Source organism: Bos grunniens, chromosome 22 (genome assembly GCF_055505025.1).
Source record: "Bos grunniens cultivar Pamir isolate PY7600 chromosome 22, Bosgru_T2T1.0, whole genome shotgun sequence".
NCBI classification, from domain to species: Eukaryota; Metazoa; Chordata; class Mammalia; order Artiodactyla; family Bovidae; genus Bos; species Bos grunniens.
The window spans coordinates 7,057,381-7,077,712 of record NC_141186.1 but is presented as its reverse complement, the minus strand read 5'-3'; the positions used below and the strand labels follow the sequence as shown (position 1 = coordinate 7,077,712).

The window sequence follows — 20,332 nt, the reverse complement described above, 5'->3', positions numbered from 1 at the left end:
AGTGCCACCTGGGAAGCCCAGGAAGCATCCTTAGTTAGTTAGTTAGTTCAGTCGCTCAGTCGTGTCCGACTCTTTGCGACCCCATAGACCGCAGCACACCAGGCCTCCCTGTCCATCACCAACTCCTGGAGCTTACTCAAACTCATGTCCATTGAGTTGGTGATGCCATCCAACCATCTCATCCTCTTTCATACCCTTCTCCTCCCGCCTTCAATCTTTCCCAGAATCAGGGTCTTTTCCAATGAGTCAGCTCTTCACATCGGACCAAAGGATTGGAGTTTCAGCTTCAGCATCAGTCCTTCCAATGAACACTCAGGACTGATTTCCTTTAGGATGGACTGGTTGGATTCCCTTACAGTCCACGGGACTCTCAGGACTCTTCTCTAACACCACAGTTCAAAAGCATCAATTCTTCAGCGCTCACCTTTCTTTATAGTCCAACTCTCACATCTATACATGACTACTGGGAAAACCATAGCCTTGACTAGATGGACCTTTGTTGGCAAAGTAATGTCTCTGCTTTTTAATATGTTGTCTAGGTTGGTCATAACTTTCCTTCCAAGGAGTAAGCGTCTTTTAATTTCTGCAGTCACCATCTGCAGTGATTTTGGAGCCCCCAAAAATAAAGTCTGACGCCGTTTCCACTGTTTCCCCATCTATTTCCCATGAAGTGATGGGACCGGATGCCATCATCTTAGTTTTCTTTGAGTTTCAAGCCAACTCTTTCATTCTCCTCTTTCACTTTCATCAAGAGGCTCTTTAGCTCTTCTTCGCTTTCTGCCGTAAGGGTGGTGTCATCTGCATATCTGAGGTTATTGATATTTCTCCCGGCAATCTTGATTCCAGCTTGTGCTTCATCCAACCAAGCATTTCTCATGATGTACTCTGCATATAAGTTAAATAAGCAGGGTGACAATATACAGCCTTGACGTACTCCTTTTCCTATTTGGAACCAGTCTGTTGTTCCATGTCCAGTTCTAACTGTTGATTCCTGACCTGCATACAGATTTCTCAAGAGGCAGGTCAGGTGGTCTGGTATTCCCCATCTCTTTCAGAATTTTCCACAGTTTGTTGTGATCCACGCAGTCAAAGGCTTTGGCATAGTTAATAAAGCAGAAATAGATGTTTTTTTGGAATTCTCTTGCTTTTTCGATGACCCAGAGGAAAGCATCCTATTTCTCATTAAACTGCTACATAATGTTCCCGAGTATAGGGTCTCTGCTAGTTGTTTCCGGTCTCCTGCTCTGCCAACAGCACTGTAAGGAACCGCCTTGTACAAATATCATTTCATTCGCAATCAGGCTCGCTGTAGGGTAAACTTATACAGCAGTGTAACTCCTAAGTCAGAGTACCTGGGTCTGTCCTTACAAAGAACAGCTGCTGAACTGCCCTTCATAAAGGTTAGACTTCTGCTCACTTTTATTTACTTTTCCACTGGCAATATGTTTATTTCAAAATAAAATCTGGACAACGTTAGGAGTATCTTTTGCCTCCTACCCTTTAACAGTAAGTCTTTCCTCCAACATGAACACTTATTTTCCTGCTAAATGTCATTTTAAGTGCAATGGACCAAGTCAGATGTGACGAGTTGACTTTAGAGAAGTAATCACGGTTGACTACACTTACTGCTTAATCTATGTTTTAAGTCTTACATAAAAAATAAGCTAATGTTTACTGGGCAGTCCCTGAGGGCTAGGCGGTGCTTCAAGCCCTTTCCCTGTATCCACACGCTTAGACCTTGCACGATTCTGAGGTCAATTCTACCACCAATCTCAGTTCAGATGAGCACAGAAGCCCGAATCGAGTGACCGTCCCAGGACACACGGCTGCAGAGTGACAGAGCGATGTCAGGGGTCCCCTACTTCTCCCTCCACTGCCCTGAGAGTCGGAGAAACTTACCAATTCAGATCCCAGGCCACTTCCCAATATCCAGGCCTCTAATAGTAACATGTAAGTCTGTGGTTCCATTTTCAAACACAGTCTTGTCCTGCATTTTTAGGAATAAATTATACACAAAAGCATTTTCTTATCAGAGCAAAATATCTACCATATTGGCAAACAGACTTTCAGATTGGGTTCACAACCAGTCAGATTTCAGCTGAGGGTGGAGTTCTGAAATATTCATAAATGGAAGATGTTTCACATAAAAAAAGGAGAAGGACTTCCCTGTGATAGTCCAGTGGTTCAGACTCTGCCTTTCAATGCAGGGGGTGCAGGTTCGATCCCTAGTCGGGAAGCTAAGATCCCACATGCCTCACGGCTCAAAAACCAAAATATAAAATGGAGCAATAGTGTAACAAATTCAATAAAGACCTTAAAAATGGTCCACATCAAAAAAGAATTTTTTTTTAAACCCACAGCATCCATATGTTCTATGATGTACGAAAAAAAAACAACAACTCAGCACTGAGGAGGTCTCTCACCACGTAAGCGACTGGTTTCTAAAAACTGAACTGAAAAGTTCAGCTTTCAACTCAAGTCATTCAGTTCTCCTTCACACCTCATCCCCCTCAAATACATTCTGAGTCTCAATGAAAGTTGCTGCTGTCCAAGAAAACTACTCCCAAATTCGCAAAGCAGGCGCTTTTTAATTCCGCTTCCGTTTCATATTCACAGAGCTTCAAGCTCACAAATGACTCGACGCCTCTGTAAGGCCCTAAATGTTTGGCCACAAACTCTTACAGAAAAGTTCACATAATGTCCTGCCTTTTGTCAACTGGATTCTAAGTTGCTCTGAGAAGCTGTCCATCTGTCAGGGCTCAAGACCACCCTTAAAAACACTAGGCATCTGGAAGGGTCTGAGTTCATCTCCAGGGATATTTTGAAAAAGACAATGGCCTCAATCTCATCCAATCGGCTCCACCAGGAGATGGATCCCAACAAGTCAGAAAGGTGGAATGAGAGGAGTTATTGAGTACAGTTTTAGATTTCAGGGAATTTCCTTTTGGAACTTCCCAGAGGATGTCTAGTTATTTCAAGGAATGTCAAGAGCTTCTCAAAAGAGAGCTAATTTAAGACTTCCCAGTGGTTAAGTGGGGTCCAGTGGTTAAGACACCATGCTTCCAATGCAGGGGCTGTGGATTCAATCCCTGGTCAGGGAACTAAGATCCTGCAGGCTATGCAGCCAAAAAAAAGAGACAGGTAATAGAGTAAACTTTTTTTAAAAAAAGAGCTAATTCATTTTAAAAAAAGGGATGTGGGGGAGAGGCATTTGGTTTTCTTAAAAGGAATAACATAGGTTGTCAACCCCAGATAATGTAGGAATTAGTGTCTAACACCACAAGCCACCAAAAAATATGCCACCAGCTCCCTAAGTCACATTTTTCAAAGTATGTTCTGAGACAGTCCAACAAACAGGGTTCACAGTCCAATTAGTCTGGGAAAGGCTGGACTTAGTCTTAGAAATGTAGCCCATTACGGCTTCAGAAGGGCCTCCCAGGAATAACATCAACATCGTCTAGCCTGGCCTTTCCCAAACTGACTCAGCACGGCCCCTCTTTCACTGTGGGGACCCCAACGAGGCCATCTTCTGGGCACCAGCGGGACCTCTTTTCTTTCACTCTTCACCCTGCCTGTGTCTGATCAGCATCACGTCTCTTCTTCCTTTAACTGTAAAGTTTGAAAACAGCGATGGCAGCTTAGCTCCGTTTGTTTCCCCATTTACTTCACCCACCGAATGGATGCCCAAAGGCCCACCGAGGCGCTCCAGAGTCGGCGAGTAGGAACACAGAAACGGACGGATGTGACGGGAAGTTCCCCCACTTACTCAAGCATCAAGCTCACCAGAACTCACAATTCAACATCTCTGCAAGAGGCTGTCAAGGTCTCCCATCAGTGATGCCTCAGCCGGACCCACAGGCCCATTCTAGAAAACTCTCCCTCCTTACCAATAATGGAAAGAAAGAAAAAAGATATATTAAGAAAAAAGTTTTCACAGGGACCTCCCTGGCGGTCCAGTGGCTAAGAGGCAGCACTCCCAATGCAGGGCCCCAGCTGGAACTAGATCCCGCAGGCCACAGCTAAGACAGGCACAGCCAAATAAATAAATACTTTTTTAAAAAATAAAAAATTCCTGTCTTACTCTTCTAACTCATACTCCCTGAGCGCAACCCTGCCTTCAAGTCAGGCGATTTCCTAAATGGTTAGTCCAGAGGTGCAGAGACACTGTTCAAAGCCTGCGCCCAGAGCTGATACTAAAGGATGAGCAGACAATCCCGGCAGTGAAATTCGCAGGTTCCCATGAGGAAACCCCCACACAATCGCAGTGTGACTGCTCTCTTGCGTTGCAGGAAAATGCCCCTAGAACAAAGCAGTCATGGGCTTGTAAGTCCAACCTAGTTTCACTGAACTCGTTTTCACACCCCTTGCAGTCAGGGACGAAGCTCCCTACTAAGATGCCATTTACTGGATGGGACATCTCTAAAGCACCTCCAGAGGATCAGGAGTTTCGAGCATCAGATGTACTTTTCATTAGAGCGAAAGGACGCTGGACTGTAAATCCAAGCTACGCCTTGCAGTGCAGGCAAAATTCCTCTACCCTCCATGGTGGGATTCTGACGGGATCTTCCAACAACCTTCCCTCAGAGATGTACCCATGTGACTTTTTTTTTTTTTTGGCCACAGCTTGCAGCATGCAGGATCTTTGTTCCCTGACCAGGGATCAAGCCTGTGCCCCCTGCCATGGAAGCACAGAGTTCTCACCACAGGACTGCTAGGGAGTTTTCCCATGTGGCTTGTTAAAATCCATGTAGTAGTTTTGGGATATCTGAGTTACTGAGAAAGAAAAAAAAACAAACTCAAAAAAATTTTAAAAATCAGCCATACCTTCACTCAGAGAAGGCAATGGCAACCCACTCCAGTACTCTTGCCTGGCAAATCCCATGGACGGAGGAGCCTGGTGGGCTGCAGTCCGTGGGGTCGCTGGGAGTCGGACACAACTGAGCAACTTCACTTTCACTTTTCATTTTCATGCATTGGAGAAGGAAATGGCAACCCACTCCAGTGTTCTTGCCTGGAGAATCCCAGGGACGGGGGAGGCTGGTGGGCTGCCGTCTACGGGGTCGCACAGAGTCGGACACGACTGAAGTGACTTAGCAGCAGCAGCAGCATACCTTCACTGCTCCTTCCCCCGCATGTAACTTACACGCTGAACCTTAGAAAGTGTGAATTTCCTACTCTGCTTTTGTTTTGAAATGTCCTTTGTTCGCTACCTCTTTTCTAAAGATTAAGCCAGGAAAAGAAAGACTGGATATGAGAATCCCAAATGATCCTGCAAGATGCAGGGCCAACCCAGCATGGTCAAGGGCGATGGTCACCAGAGGCAGCGAACCCTCCCCTCACCCACGGAAGGAGGCTCACCATACGAAGCTCCCAGCCCCTACTGGACTTCGTTGTTCAGTCACTCAGCTGTGTCCAGCTCTTTGCGACCCAGTGGGCTGCAGCATGCCAGGCTTCCCTGTCCATCACCATTTCCGGGAGGTTGCTCAAACTCAGGTCCATTGAGTCGGTGATGCCATCCTACTGGCTCAGCCTCTGTCGTCCCGTTCTCCTGCCCTCAATCTTTCCCAGCAGCAGGGTCTTTTTCCAGTGAGTTGGCTTTTCGCATCAGGTGGCCAAAGCACTGGAGCTTCAGCTTCAGCATCAGTCCTTCCAATGAATATTCAGGGTTGACTTCCTTCAGGATGGACTGGTCTGATCTCCTTGCAGTCCAAGGGACTCTCAAGAGTTTTCTCCAGCGCCACAGTTCGAAGGCATCAATTCTTCGGCGCTCATGGACAAGGCTGCTGCAGGATTTCAGTGTCCACTCCCAACTTCCTGCTAGACCAAACCCTCGGCTAGAATCGCTGCATCTCCAAAAACATGGCTGAGCTCTCAGTGAGTAGGACTCTGAGGCAAAACGAGATACCAGGACACCCCAAGTTTGGGACCCTTTGTGGGCCGTGAGTTCAGCATGGGGGCAAAAGAAGAAACTGGTTTTCAGCTCAGGCGTGAGTGCCTCCCGATTCAAACTCAAATCGGCTTTTCTTGCTGGACCGAGGCTTTTCACAGCTCAGAGAAGGGGGTTAAAGGTGTCTAGAGATCAGCCACTCAAGTTGTATGACCTGAGCGCCAACTCCCCAGGACACCTCGCTCTGTCTGCACTCAGTCACAGCTCCCTGACCCCACAGGCAGCGCCTGTGCCCACGTGGGTGCCATCCACCCGCAGGCACTGCTGACTACAGAGCTGTCAGGACAGCCTTCTGGCGATAGTGTATCTCTAACTGGCGGGGCTGCCATGACCCCACACTGTCAAACAGTTTTGAACCTTAAATTCCGAGGGATGCTACGCCATTATTTTCATTAAAAGGTGAGACCATGAGATCTAGCAGATAATATACGAAAATTCACTAAGCTCCACGGTTCCTATCAACCCATATTCAAATCTAATAGCAGGTTTCAGGAAAGAGTCTGATGAAGAATACATATATTATATATATGTAACTGAATCATTTTGCTTTACATTCGAAACTGACACAATTTTTTAAATTAACCGTACTTCAGTTTTTAAAAATCCAATAGCAGTAAATGCTCAGATTTTTTTCTAAGCATTTACTACGTGCCTGGCAGTGAGACACGAAGAGTTCAGGTAACACTGAGGTTGTGAACGAAGTCGGAGTCCAGTCTCCTCAGGTCCTATGTCAGCGCCCCTCCCACGGTCTCACCCAACACCCCGAGGTTCTGGGGAAGGACTGAGTGGTAGAGGTGCCCCAGGATGTGCTAGGGGTTGCTGTTTTTGTTCAGTCACTAAGTCGCGTCCGACTCTTTGCAAACCCACGGACTGTAACCCGCCAGGCTCCTCTGGCCATGGGATTTCCCAGGCAAGAATACTGGAGTGGGTTGCCATTTCCTTCTCCAGGGGATCTTCCTGACCCAGGAATCAAACCTGCGTCTCCTGCACTGGCAGGAGGGTTCTTTACCACTAAGCCACCCGGGCATTCTTACAAACTTATATTGCCTCCTTCTGGGCACAGACACAGAGATGGGGAGGAAGAGCTTGTACATTTGTTTCTCCTGGTACACAAAACTTGACCGACTACTCTGCAGCTTGCTTGTCATTTCTTCTTTATGCCACTAAGGTCCCTAAGAGTCCTCAGACACGAACCTGCTTCTGTGTTGTCTGAAGCTGCTGAGAGCAGGACCATTCAGCCTGAAGGCATCTTCCCACCCAGGGCAAATCAGACACGGGAGGAGGCGGGGAGGGAGGGGGTGCGTGACTCTTCATCTGTTTTATTTTTCTGGAAAGAAAGCTTATGCCTCCTCCATCCTGAAGGGGTACTGTTAATAGCAAGGATGGTCATAATACGAGGAGTAATAACAGTACTGTGTACAGGTGGGTGCTTAGTCATGTCTGACCCTTTGTGACTCCCCAGGCTCCTTTGTCCAAAGGATTCTCCAAGCCAGAATACTGAAGTAGGTTGCCATTTCCTACTCCGAGGGATCTTCCTGACCTTTGGAGTAGGGATGGAACCCGCATCTCTTACATCTCCAGCATTGGTAGGCAGGTTCTTTACCACTAGTGCCACCTGGGAAGCCCAGAATAGAACTACTACTAATAGGAAAAAAAAAATCCCACTCTCCATCTCCCTTTTTTCTCTTTTCTTCCCAAACTGAGTTTCTAACAGGAATGAGCTTAATGCTCATCTCAGCTCCTTCTTGAAGCAGTGTCCTGTCTTCCCAGAGCTAACATCAGCCAGACTGCCCTGCAGCTTTATGTCTCTTTGCACACATTCCCTGATCACGGTCCCCCATGCGTACTTTTGTCCCACACTGGGGGTTCCGAAAGCGTGGCCCCCAGACCAGCAGCAACATCACATGAGAGTTTCACTCCAGACCTACCAGGTCAGAAACACTGTGTGTGTGGGAGATCAATGAGATTCGAGTTAATAACCTTCTGGATGATGCTGAGGTTTCAGAATCACTGCCCTGAACAGTCTCCGCCCCGAAGTCCCTGCCCCCATTGTTGATGCCATAGCCTGAGCACAGCTAACCGACATCCACTCCGAGGAGGGCTATGCAGTGACGAGAAGCAACCCAACGGATGGGTGTGTAGCAAAATGCACTGAGTCAACAGCACAGAGCTGACTGGAAAAGAAACGAAGTGAGAAGATTTATGCAAATACAGTTGTGTTAAGATATCCTCGAAAGTCAATAAAACATTTCATGGGTAAAAAAACCCAAAGTCAAAGATTTACGTGTAAACCCTAAGTACAGTTGCCATTGTAGAGGGAAAGGTGGTTAACGGGTAAGTGATAAGATGCCTCGCAGGGGTCATGCCAATGTCTGAACAGAAGAGTGGTTTTGTAACCTTCCACACTGACTCACCCTGTAAACGCCAACTCAAAGGAAGTTCCTGTTCACAGCCTGCTGTGCCAGCTCCTCTCCAACAGCTAGGGTGGCTTGTAAATAAAAACATGAATGTACCAGAATGCGGTGATTCTCTACTGTCTCTTTTCCCAGCGAGGTGATCAGCTTTGTTGTTGTTCAGTCGCTCAGTCGTGTCCAAATCTGCGACCCCATGAACAGCAGCACACCAGGCTTCCCGATCCTTCACCATCTCCTGGAGTTTGCTCAAACCCATGTCCATTGAGTCGGTGATGCCATCAAACCACCTCATCCTCTATCATCCCCTTCTCCTCCTGTCTTCAATCTCTCCCAGCATGAGGGTCTTTTTCAGCGAGTTGGCTCTCCACATCAGGTGGCCAAAGTATTGGAGCTTCAGCTTCAGCATCAGTCTTTGGAGTGACTTAATTTTCTTCAAACACCCGGTGCCTCATATACTGTAAACATTTGCTGATAAATCATATGAAAAGGAGCTTTCCACCTTGGCACTCCTGACATTTTGGACCCATATTCCTTTGTCATCGGCAATGTGTGTGTGTGGCGGACGATGGCGTCTGTTAACGGAGGCATGTTTTAGCAGCTCTCCTGGTGAAGAATCCGCCTGCAATGTGGAAGACCTGGGTTCACTCCCTGGGCTGGGTAGATCCCTGGAGAAGGAAATGGCAATCCACTCCAGTATTCTTGCCTGGAGAACTCCATGGACAGAGGAGCCTGGCAGGAAACAGTCCGTGGGGTCGAAAAGAGTCGGACACGACTGAGCGACTAACACCCTGCCTCTCCTTGGCACCTTCCCGGCGGTGACAATCAAAAGTGGTTCCAGATTTTGCTATATGTTCCTTATGGGTCAAAACCACTCCCTGGCTGAGAATCAGTGTCATAAAGGATTGGGCTACACGATGCTACGATGCTGAGATGGCACTTTACAAACAATGAGCACGTTTGAAACAAATGTCTGAGATGACCAAACTCCACCATGCTCTGCAGAACACCTCCTCAGGAGCATTCAGATGGCCAACATCTTCCCTTAGATGGTTCACACCCACTGCTCCAAACTAATGTCTTAGCTCACTTCCCTAAGGGGAAAGAGGAAATACAAAATCCACTTGATATATGTGTAACTGATACATTTTGCCATACAGCAGAAACTAACACAACACTGTAAATCGACTATACTCCAATAAAAATTTTAAAAATAAAAAACAAAATCCACGCAAAGTTTCACATCCATACAGAAATATTTCTAAGATTTTAGACAAACCTATTATTTAATTTTTAATTTAAACACAGTTTATTTACATTATTGTGTTAGTTTCAGGTGTACAGCAAGCACACTGATTCAATTACACTTTATTGTTTTCAGATTCTTTTCCCTTGTAGGTTACTACAAAATATTGAGTATAGTTGCCTGTGTTATACACTAGGTCCTTGTTGGCTAACTATTTTGCAGTCAAACCTTTTACAAAGTTTCAGTGCCCCTTTAATTCAGCAGTAGACAGTGCTGACTCTTCTCTCGCCTCTGCAGAGGTTGTTTATCCAGACGGGGCTGCTGAAGCCCACATCCCTGTTCTGTCTATTAACTAAACATGAAAACCGACGTGTAACCGTGCTCACACAATTCTGCCTCATTTGTCTTGTGCATGCCACCGGGCAAACACCAGGCGTTTCTATAACCTCACCCAGACTTTCAGCAATCACTGCAGGCTACCGACCCCAGACAAATATTTGCCTTGGAGGTCTCTCTATGGGGAGACGGAGCCCAGCTAAGCTTCTTTTGTTCACAGAGACTGACTGTACACTCTGGAAACTACAGAGCGCTCACAGCATTCGTTTCTTGCAATTATACAAATAAAGGAGCCATAGGGATGGTTCTACACAGATCTAATTGGACCAACTTCTCTTTTCACTTCTTTTTTTTTCTGCTTTTCCTTGCAGCCTCCAGCAACAGATGCAACGGGGCTAAGAAGAACATCAGCGGGTGAAAATGCATTAGGGTAAAGTCCATGCACACGGCTTCAAAACAGGCCCTCGAAGGCTGAGGACAGGAGGGCCCCATTTCACAAGACCTCGCAGGTACGCCCGGAACCCAGAGACCATGCTCGGCAACGCTGTCACGGGAACAGCCCGTGGTCACGTGCCTCCCGAGGGGCCCTGATCAGCACCACTCACCTGTATCCTCGCCCACATGCGTTAACCTGAATCTCATCACGAGGAAGCAGACACACCAGGCTGTGGAGCATTCCAGAAAATGGCCTAGACTCCTAAATGTCAGTGTCCTACGACAAGGAAAGGCTGAGGACACTCCCAGATTAAAGACGATCAAAGAGACAAGGCCACCAAATGCAAGGCCCCCAAATGCAACGTGCGACTCTGACTGGACCCTGAAACAGAAGGTAGAGGGAAAGGACAGGATCGGGACAGACTGGGTGGCTTCCCTGGTGGCTCAGACTGTAAAGTGTATGCCTGCAATGCGGGAGACCTGGGTTTGATTCCTGGGTCAGGAAGATCCCCTGAGAGCAGGAGAAGATCAGGAGAAGGAAATGGCAATCCACTCCAGCACTCTTGTCTGGAAAATCCCATGGATGGAGGAGCCTGATAGTCTACAGTCCATGGGGTCGCAAAGAGTCAGACACGACTGAGCGACTTCACTTTCACTTTAAAGGGCATTTGGCGGATGTGAATATGAGCTGCATTAACAATCAAGTATTTGGTCCCTGGGTCAGGAAGATCCCCTGGGGAAGGAAATGGCATCCACGACAGTATTCTTGCCTGGAAAATCCCACGGACAGAGGAGCCTGGCGGGCTGCAGTCCATGGGGTCGTCAAGAGTCAGGCAGGACTTTGCAACTAAACCACCAGCACTGAACTGCTGCTATTAATGAACACCCTCAGTGTGATGAAGGGACTGCAATTATGTAAGAGTACCTTTGTTCTCGGGAGATACACTAGAGCATTTAGGAAGTGTCATACCTGAAACTTCATAGCAACCGAACAAAAATTAAAATAAGCACACATAAGGAGATGCAGCAAGTGCAGCAAAATGCTAATTGGGAATGTAAATGGAGTCTACAAAAGTGGGTTGAAATGTTCTTTCTTCCTTTAAAAAACTTTTTTTGACATGGACCATTTTTAACGTCTTTATTGAATTTGTTACAATATTGCTTCTGTTTTATGTTCTGGTTTCTCAGCCTAGAAGCATGTGGGATCTTACCTCCCCAACCAGGGATTAAACCCTCTGCATTAGAAGGCGAAGTCTTAACCACTGGCCCACCAGGGAAGTCCCTGAACTGTTCCTTCACTTTTCCTACAGATTTGAAATTTTTCAAAATTAAAGTTGGGAGTAAAAAGAAAGCTAAGTATAGATCTCTTGCTATCCATATGCAATCAAGCCACAACGCTTCAGAAACGTATCACATGATGGGGAAGAAAGTATTAAGAACCTGATTTTCTTCCTCAAATCTGCAGATAGGTAACCAGAGTTACTAAGTGTTTGGAACCTAAGAGTTACGATTAAAAAAAAAAAAAATCTTGACTCTAATCATGTTTTGACTCTGTTACCACATTAAGAATGGGAGCTGAAACCAGAAGTTTTGATGCATCAGAGTTCTCAAAAATCCTAGAAATTTCTCATGGCTACATTAACAGGCTTTAAGACGTAGGCATGCACCAAGCGAATCCTTAGCGAAGATTAAAGTCATCTTTGCAACATGTTAACACAAGTGTTCTCACGAGAATATAGGGAAATCTTGCCAGGAAAGGCCTTCGTTCCAGCAAGCAGTGACTCTCAGCAACTTAGAATAAGACAACAAAGATTTTCTTTAAAAAACCTTTCTTCTTTACAACCCACATTTATTTATTTTGGATTCTGGGACCTATGCAGTTGGACTTTGAGTGGAGAGTTCAAGTAATGGTGACCAAGAACAACTCGCTGAGAACAGGAGCAGGCTGCCCAGTCGGGTGTGTGGCTGTTTGAGAGGGTTAGGGGTTAGAGAGAGAAAATTACTTGAACAGTTTTTTGTTTGGTTGTTTTTGGCCATGCTCTGTGGCACGTGTGATCTTAGTTCCCTGACCAGGGATCGAATTTGCACCCACTGCAGTGGGACTGCAGAGTCCTAACCACTGGACCACCAGGGAAGTCCCTATTTTAATAGTTTAGTAGGGCCAGGGCCACTGGGCATTAAAGACCAAAGACGACGAGTTTATACACCAAAGGCCCTGGATTTTTTGTTTAAATTTAGTGAGTCAATCTCTTTCTGTCTGGGATTTCAAAAGACCCTGAAGTTACAGGCAAAACTTGGTGTGTGTGTGTGTGTGTGTGTGCATAAATTTATGAGGAGAGGAGCCTTAGATTTCCCTGGTTGGCAACAGACCCCTGACCTCCCCAAAAGGTTAAGGGCCAACGCCTTCTGAGAGCTGCTATGATCTCTCCTCTGCGCTTGAAATACTCAGGGGCTTTAAGCACCACTGCTGCTTCTGCTAAGTCACTTCAGTTGTATCCGACTCTGTGTGACCCCATAGACGGCAGCCCACCAGGCTTCCCCGTTCCCTGGGATTCTCCAGGCAAGAACACCGGAGTGGGTTGCCATTTCCTTCTCCAAGTTTACTGTGTAATTAAACAGGGCCTCTGGCTCCTTATCTTCTGTGTCCATCTCTCTCCCCAAGGTCCTGGCTTGTTGGGATGCCAACCTGCCTTTCTAAAGCTGTGTTTCACCTTTTCCTCCCTTAGCCCAGGAAATCCTTGCTCTCAGACTCAAAAACCAGCTTGGAACCAAGCAACGGCCCTAAGGTATAGGAACAGAAAGAGCCTGTGAAAGGCACTCGGCAGCATAAACTGAACAGCAAACAGAGGCACATGATTCCATCTGGTACTTTTCCACCGCTTTCACTAAGGTTTCACAAGCTGTGCCAAAAACAAACAAAAATCAAACAAAAGTTAACATCCTATAGGGCATAAAGCTTTTACCCTTGATGGGCCTTCCCTACACGGGAGAAATCATTCTATACCTTAATTGGACAAAAATCATTTGCAACTTATTAATATCAGCTTGCTTTCATAGGGCTTGTGAACGAAAATGATTTTTATATTTTAAATGGTTGGAAAAATCCAAAGAAAAATATTTTATGACACATGAAAATTACATGAAATTCAGATGTCAACATCCATAAATAAAGTTTTATTGGAACACGGCTGAATGCATTTGTTTATGCATTGTTTATGGCTGTGCTCACAAAACGAGTTCAGTGGTTACCTCAGAGACCAAACAGGCTGCAAAGCCTAAAATATTTACTAAGTGGCCCTTTACAGAAAAAACTGCTGGCTTCCGCCCTAGAATATCATGTGCTCCGCCGGAGGCTTGTTAAACAATGTTCCAGTGGGATATTGAAAGCATACTTGGTAATCTCTTTTTGCCTTATATTTAAGTTTTGGATAAATTTTTCTTAAAAATTCCTTTCCACTGGTTTTGATGTTTCTCAACGACCCCCATGTAAGAAAAACCTCTCTCTAGTGTAGGAACAGCCAAGCTAGATAGAATCCTGGCATTCCTATGATTAACTCAAATTACTCCAACATGTTTACAAAATACTGGGTAACCTAAGCCAATATTATCATTGAGTTAATCCAATCCTCCCTCTTGAACTCTTCTCCAAAAAGAAGGAGTAGAAGGAAGAGAACTTACATTTGGAAACGGTGCCCTGACATCCTCTAAACCTCATGCTGTATGTCCAGGACCGTGGACTGTTCTCCACAGGAAACACACCACACTCTTTAAGGTGTGAATCCAACCAAGATGGGCTTAAACTAGGCACGTGGGACTGGCTGATAAGAGCAAATGAAATATAAAATCAGAATTGTTTTCATTTTATAAGCAGAAACTGGATATAAGGAAATTTCTAGCTAGGGTTTCCCTGGAAATAGACCCAGAGCTCTGAAGAAAAAATTTTAAGAGAAGGGAAGATATTTAAAAACAAAAAGTCATATGTCTATTGCATGTCTCATATTTTAGATCTTCCAATATGCAAAGCTTTTAGCCAGGGGATTACTGAGATTATGTGGAAATTCTATGAGCAAGGAACACTGCCAATGGCCATGATGTGTGCTGGGGACACAAACCAGACCTCTTTACCTCCACCCACACTTGGGTTCCTTCCGCATCTTTAACTTTTAACTGTTATCCTTAGCCAGGGCTCCCTCAGAAACAAACACTTCAAATACTTAAATTTGTACCCAAACTACTCCAAATTCTTCCCACATACAGATCTTCTTTTCCTATTTCAACTGCCAAAGTCCCCTGAGTTTAACAACCTTATTTTCCTTAACTACCACAAGCTGGTAATTAAATGTTCCTCCAGATAAGGCTGTTGAACAACAGAAGAACTTGTTATCTTTCACCACCACCATTTTGCACAAGATACTATTAAGGATGTTCCTGGGATTTCAGGCAGACAAACCAGCCTGGAGCGTCCACCCCAGCAGCAGACAGGGCTGAGACCAGCCAGGAGGTTTTCTGGGTGAGGCCACCATTTATCCCACAAGAGGCGTTGATGTCATTAGTGCTGCTTCATAGAAGAGAACAGCCTGGTTAAGAAGTTCAAGTCATGTGTGCATTCAAGGCCAGGAACTGGTGCAATCCCTCTTCAAAAGTAGAGGGCAATTTCCCTAAAATCATCTTTCTACACTAACACATAACAGAGAGACTTATTCTCTTTGTCCAGTGGCCAGAACACAAATCTTCCAGAAAAGCAACCATCTTTTGAGAGCAAACATATGGGGAACGAGCTGAAAAGGTAACCTCATGAAGCTTATTAAAATAAAGAAAATGTGGGCATTAGGCGGGCTGCTCTGCTGCCCTCTACTGGCGGGGCCAAGGATCAACAACACACTAAGGCACCCAAACACGTGGGCACACAGCCCTCCTGCACCTCTGTGGTTGATCTAGCCACTGTTCTTCCCAAGAAAAACCTGGGTGAACAAAGCAGGGGTCACGACCCATGGAACCACAAGGAACATGTGAAGCAACACAGCACATTACACTACCCTAAGGGCATCGTTCCCGTGGAATGCTGCTGCCAGGGCTCCGAGGGAAGCCATCCCACAGCCCCAGCAGGCCATTTAATAACGGCTCCAGGAGTGCAACTCATCTCTCCAGGGTCACTGGGCCAGTAATGCACCTGGAGCAGAACACTCAAGGGAGTGGCAGAGGGAAACCGGATTTCCACAAAGGCAAGTGGATTCCAAGTGGGCTGGGTTGAACACACGAGAACACACACCCACGGGCCATTTCCAGGCCTTTGCAAGAGCAGAGGCCTGGAAACAGACGTGTGGAGGACACCTGTCACTCAGGCGAAAGCAGACAAGGCTGAGTTTCGCTGAGTGCCCTGTTCAAGATGAATAAGACTCGGGACTTTCCTGGTGGTTCAGTGGTTAGGGCTCAGTGCTGCCACTGCAGGGGATGGAGGTTTGATCCCTGGTCGAGAAACTAAGATCCTGCATGCCACATGGCAGCCAAAAATGGGGCGAAAAGACAGCACCTGACAATGAACAAATAAACAAACAGACAAATAAATAGCGTGTAAGGAGGCAGGATGAGGGGCCCAGGACTTAACCGTTCAGGCCACTGGCTTAACTCACCACGCACCAGGCAGACGCCAGGTATCTCTGACTGTTAGGTGGGAACAGGAAAATTCAAGAAATAAGGTTTCCAGATTCATTCCTTTCTGGATCCAGCCGTCACCACGCAGTGAGGGCACCATTCACCCTATGTGACAGCCTGATGGAAGGGATTCAAGCTGAACTGGCGTCCCCTTTCACTTCCAGCTACGGGGCTTTCGATAAGCCACTTAACTTTTCTCAGTTTCTTCATCTGATTAAGTGAAACGCCTAAAGACTTGTCAACAGTTGACCTAAGACAAATTTCTCCACCAAAATTCACCTTCCCCCTCCCCTCCCATCAGATTTCCAGTGGAGAAAGAAAACTAAAATCTCCATCATAGTCCAGTCCTATCCAGCATGTTTCAGTATTTCTCAGTTTTGAACAGTACATGAGCCTCTTGAAAGTGAAAACAGGGAACTCCCTGGTGCTCCAGAAGTTAGGCCTCCGTGCTTTCCTTGCCAAGGGCCCGGGATTCAATCCATGGTCGGGGAATTGAGATCCCACAAGCCACATGGCATGGCCAAAAAAAATTTTTTAATTAAAAAAAATAAAGTGAAAATAATTCTTACAATAGCCCTCAGCGACGGCTAAGTTGTGTAATGTCAGTATGAACAAGAGCTAAACATAGACCTCTTCTTTTTTAACTTTCTATTTTGTACTGGGGGGTAGCCGATTAACAACAATGTTGTGACAGTTTCTGGTTAACAGCTAAGGGACTCAGCCATACATACACATGTATGCATTCTCCCCCAAACTCCCCTCCCGTCCAGGCTGCCACATAACATTGAGCAGAGTTCCCTGCACATAGTAGGTCCTTGTTGCTCATCCATTTTAAATACAGCAGTGTTTACATGTCCATCCTAAACCCTGTAACTATCCCTGCACCACCCCCATCCTTGCCCCTGGCAACCGTAAGTTCATTCTCTTTAGTCTGTGAGTCTGTCTCTTAAACATACATCTTTTACTTATGGTTCCTTCACATTGATAAAACAAAATCAAATTTGCAGTTAAACAGAACAAAAAACCACAAATCCAATAAACTTCAAGTCAACACAACTAGTTATGTTTTGGTGGCCAGATTTTATGAAACTAAACACTCTCTGAAATTCAGATATGGCACCAAGCGCAGCGTGTCAGTTCTCTTGCGTTTACCAGCCATGTCATAGCCTGTGTGACGATGCAATTCTCCAGTCACTTTACTCCAGCTGCTGCAAGCCCCTTTGTGAACTCTGGCATTACTTGGCCTCCCTCGGTCTAAGCGGACCTTTATAAAATCATTCTGCTTGTTCTTCTGTCATCAGCCCATGATGGATGACTACAGCTCAGCACCACGGTGATGCAAACACAAAAGCAAGTGTCTCCCCTGAAGATGCCTGGCAACCCCCGGGGAAACCGAGCGTGTCCAGAATTTGCTTGTAACATTAAAGTTAGGCAAAAAAATTTTGTTTTACATTTCTGACCCAGTCTAATAAACACTGTCATATTAATCATATCTAAACTCCATACTCTAGCACCAAAGTCCTCTAAATTTGGCCTCAGACTATCACCCTGCTTCACATGGGAACACATTTTAGAAGTAGCCTAATTTACCTTACACGTACCCACACAAAGATTTTGTGATTTGGACTGTAATTACTTTGAATGAAATTATTTGGGAAAGAGTTGACATCTGTGCAATATGGATGCTTCCCATTTATGAACATGGTATAGCTTTTTCTTTTCTTAGATCTTGACCTTTCAATGAAGTTTCATAGTTCTGCTCCATAAAGGTCTTATATAGTAAGTTTTAAAAACTGTATTTGCAAACTATTCACCGTTTGTGTACAGACATGGAATTGATTTGGCCATCTCTATATGGTTGAGAGAATATATGAAACATGTCGATTTTTATTCAAAGAATAATTTTCTAAAATATTTATTCAGATTCTACCAACCCAATCAACTTTTAAAAGCATCCCAACAGACATTTAGATATTTTGCTAAACTTTCATCTTACATTCAGAATACAAATTCTGAATTGGCAGAATAACTGTAATTCTTGTCATACACAAAGACAAAATAAAAAACAACTTATTTGACCACTAAGAAAATAATTTACCTAGTACTAGTTTAAAAGTATTAGCCACTAAAGTGTCTCATGATTTCAGGAGTAAAAGTAGTCACTACATTGGCTGTTTAGGAACAAAATATCTAGGAGATTTAAAAATATTGAGAAAAAAATTATGACTATGTGTCAGGCAAGTTTTGATAAAGACAAAACACTGAAGGAAAACCTCCAACTAAGAACACTGACTGGCTCTATGTGTGTGTCTAAAGGAATGGAGACAGCCTTACCTTATTCCTTTCTAGCTGGGAACTCCCTTACCTCATCTGGGTTCAATTATTACAGAAGGTGCCCAATAAAAATAGTGGTTATATGCTTCAGTTCAGTTCAGTTGCTCAGTCGTGTCCGACTCTGTGACCCCATGAATCGCAGCACACCAGGCCTCCTTGTCCATCACCAACTCCCAGAGTTCGCTAAAACTCATGTCCATTGAGTCGGTGATGCCATCCAGCCATCTCATCCTCTGTCGTCCCCTTCTCCTCCTGCTCCCAATCCCTCCCAGCATCAGAGTCTTTTCCAATGAGTCAACTCTTCGCATGAGGAGGCCAAAGTACTGCAGTTTCAGCTTTAGCATCATTCCTTCCAAAGAACACCGAGGGCTGATCTCCTTCAGAATGGACTGGTTGGATCTCCTTGCAGTCCAAGAGACTCTCTATGGATGTGAGAGTTGGACTGTGAAGAAAGCTGAGCACTGAAGAATTGATGCTTTTGAACCATGGTGGTGGTTATGTGCTAGAGACCTCATCGACTGTGCATCAATTCTCAAAGCCGCCTGTTGATTCTTTATTGCACGAGTCTAACTACTTAGGCAGGAAAGGGGATTCAGTGGCTCTCAGCCAGTCCAAATTAAAAGATGAGAAGCACCCCAAACCTGACTCCACTGCACATCTCAACTCCAACCCCAAAGTGGAGACCAGGGGTGACCGAGGGGCTGAAGGCCCTACCGCGCCCCCCTCGGGTGAGAGGGGCTCAGCAGGCTGAGCCCAAACCCATCTGACCTTCCAGGAGACAAGTCACCCGAAGAGACCACCGTGAGGAGCCTGGACCTGAGGGGGCCTCTGTGAAACCCACACAGGGGAAAGGGGCTTCCTGAGGGTGACGCAGGCTGGGGCTCCTGAGGCCAGAGGAGCAGCCTTCCTCCGGGCCAAGAGAGGGACCATCACGCCCACCCCTGGTGAGGGGCAACATTAACTCTGCCCCCAGAGGCTCGAGTTTCCCGAGCTTCCGTGTGTGCCAGTGATATGGAGAGCAGGTTAGGGGAAAAGGCAGAGTCCACAGGCCCATGAGCTAATGGTGGGTTCTATATTTTCAAAATGGGGGGTGGGGTGCGGAATAAAGAGAAGGCAAACACTTCATAAAGTGAAAGCTATATGAAATTCAAGTTCAATGTCTGCAAGTAAAACTGCACTGGAGTACAGGCAGGCTCGCTACAGATTATCCATGGCTCCTCACTGTCCTGCAGAGCTGCATGGCCTGCAAAGGCCCAAACACGTTCTCTGGCTCTTTAAGGAGAGTGTGCCAACCCTCATGTGTCATGCTAATTTCGTCTTTATCAAAATCAGCATGACACACAGTCATGATGTTTTTCTCAAAGTTTTTGCTCCCAGGCAGGCCCTGAGTTCTACCCACATTGTTGTCATTCGTGTTCAGTCGCTCAGTTGTGTCCGCCTCTTTGCGACCCCCTGGACTGCAGCATACCAGGCCTCCCTGGCCTTCACCATCTCCCAGAACTTGCTGAAACTCATGTCCATCGAGTCGGTGATGTTATGCAACCATCTCGGCCTCTGGCGCCCCCTTTTCCTCCCGCCTTCAATCCTTCGCACGTCAGGGTCTTTTCCAATGAGTCAGTTCTTGGCATCAGGTGGCCAAAGGATCAGAGCTTCAGCATCTATCCACATTATGGACATTTAATTCTCCCAATGCCAGGAGGAAGTGGCATCGTTCTCCTTGCCACAGGACAGAAGAGCCTCAGGTTCTAAGTCACCTGTGCTAGCTTCATTCAAACACCTGGGTACAAAAAACAGGTGCCAGGCTCCATGCTAAGTGGAGGGGAATTTAATAGTGAACAAAACAGATACAGCTTCCAAGGAGTTTATATTCCCAAGGGGAGAGAGGCACGGAGCAATATGCAGTTATCAGTCGGGAAAAGGGACAGAAGTTACTGCTAGGCACAGGGAAGCGTGGGGCTGAAGCCAGCTCTG

The 20,332-nt window shown here is 45.8% G+C and overlaps 1 protein-coding gene across 2 annotated transcripts in view; it reads right to left on the bottom strand.

The window, feature by feature from the left end:
• CMTM8 (CKLF like MARVEL transmembrane domain containing 8) overlaps positions 1-20,332 on the bottom strand; it is a 95,977-nt gene that overhangs the window by 34,812 nt on the left and 40,833 nt on the right. The window lies entirely within an intron of this gene.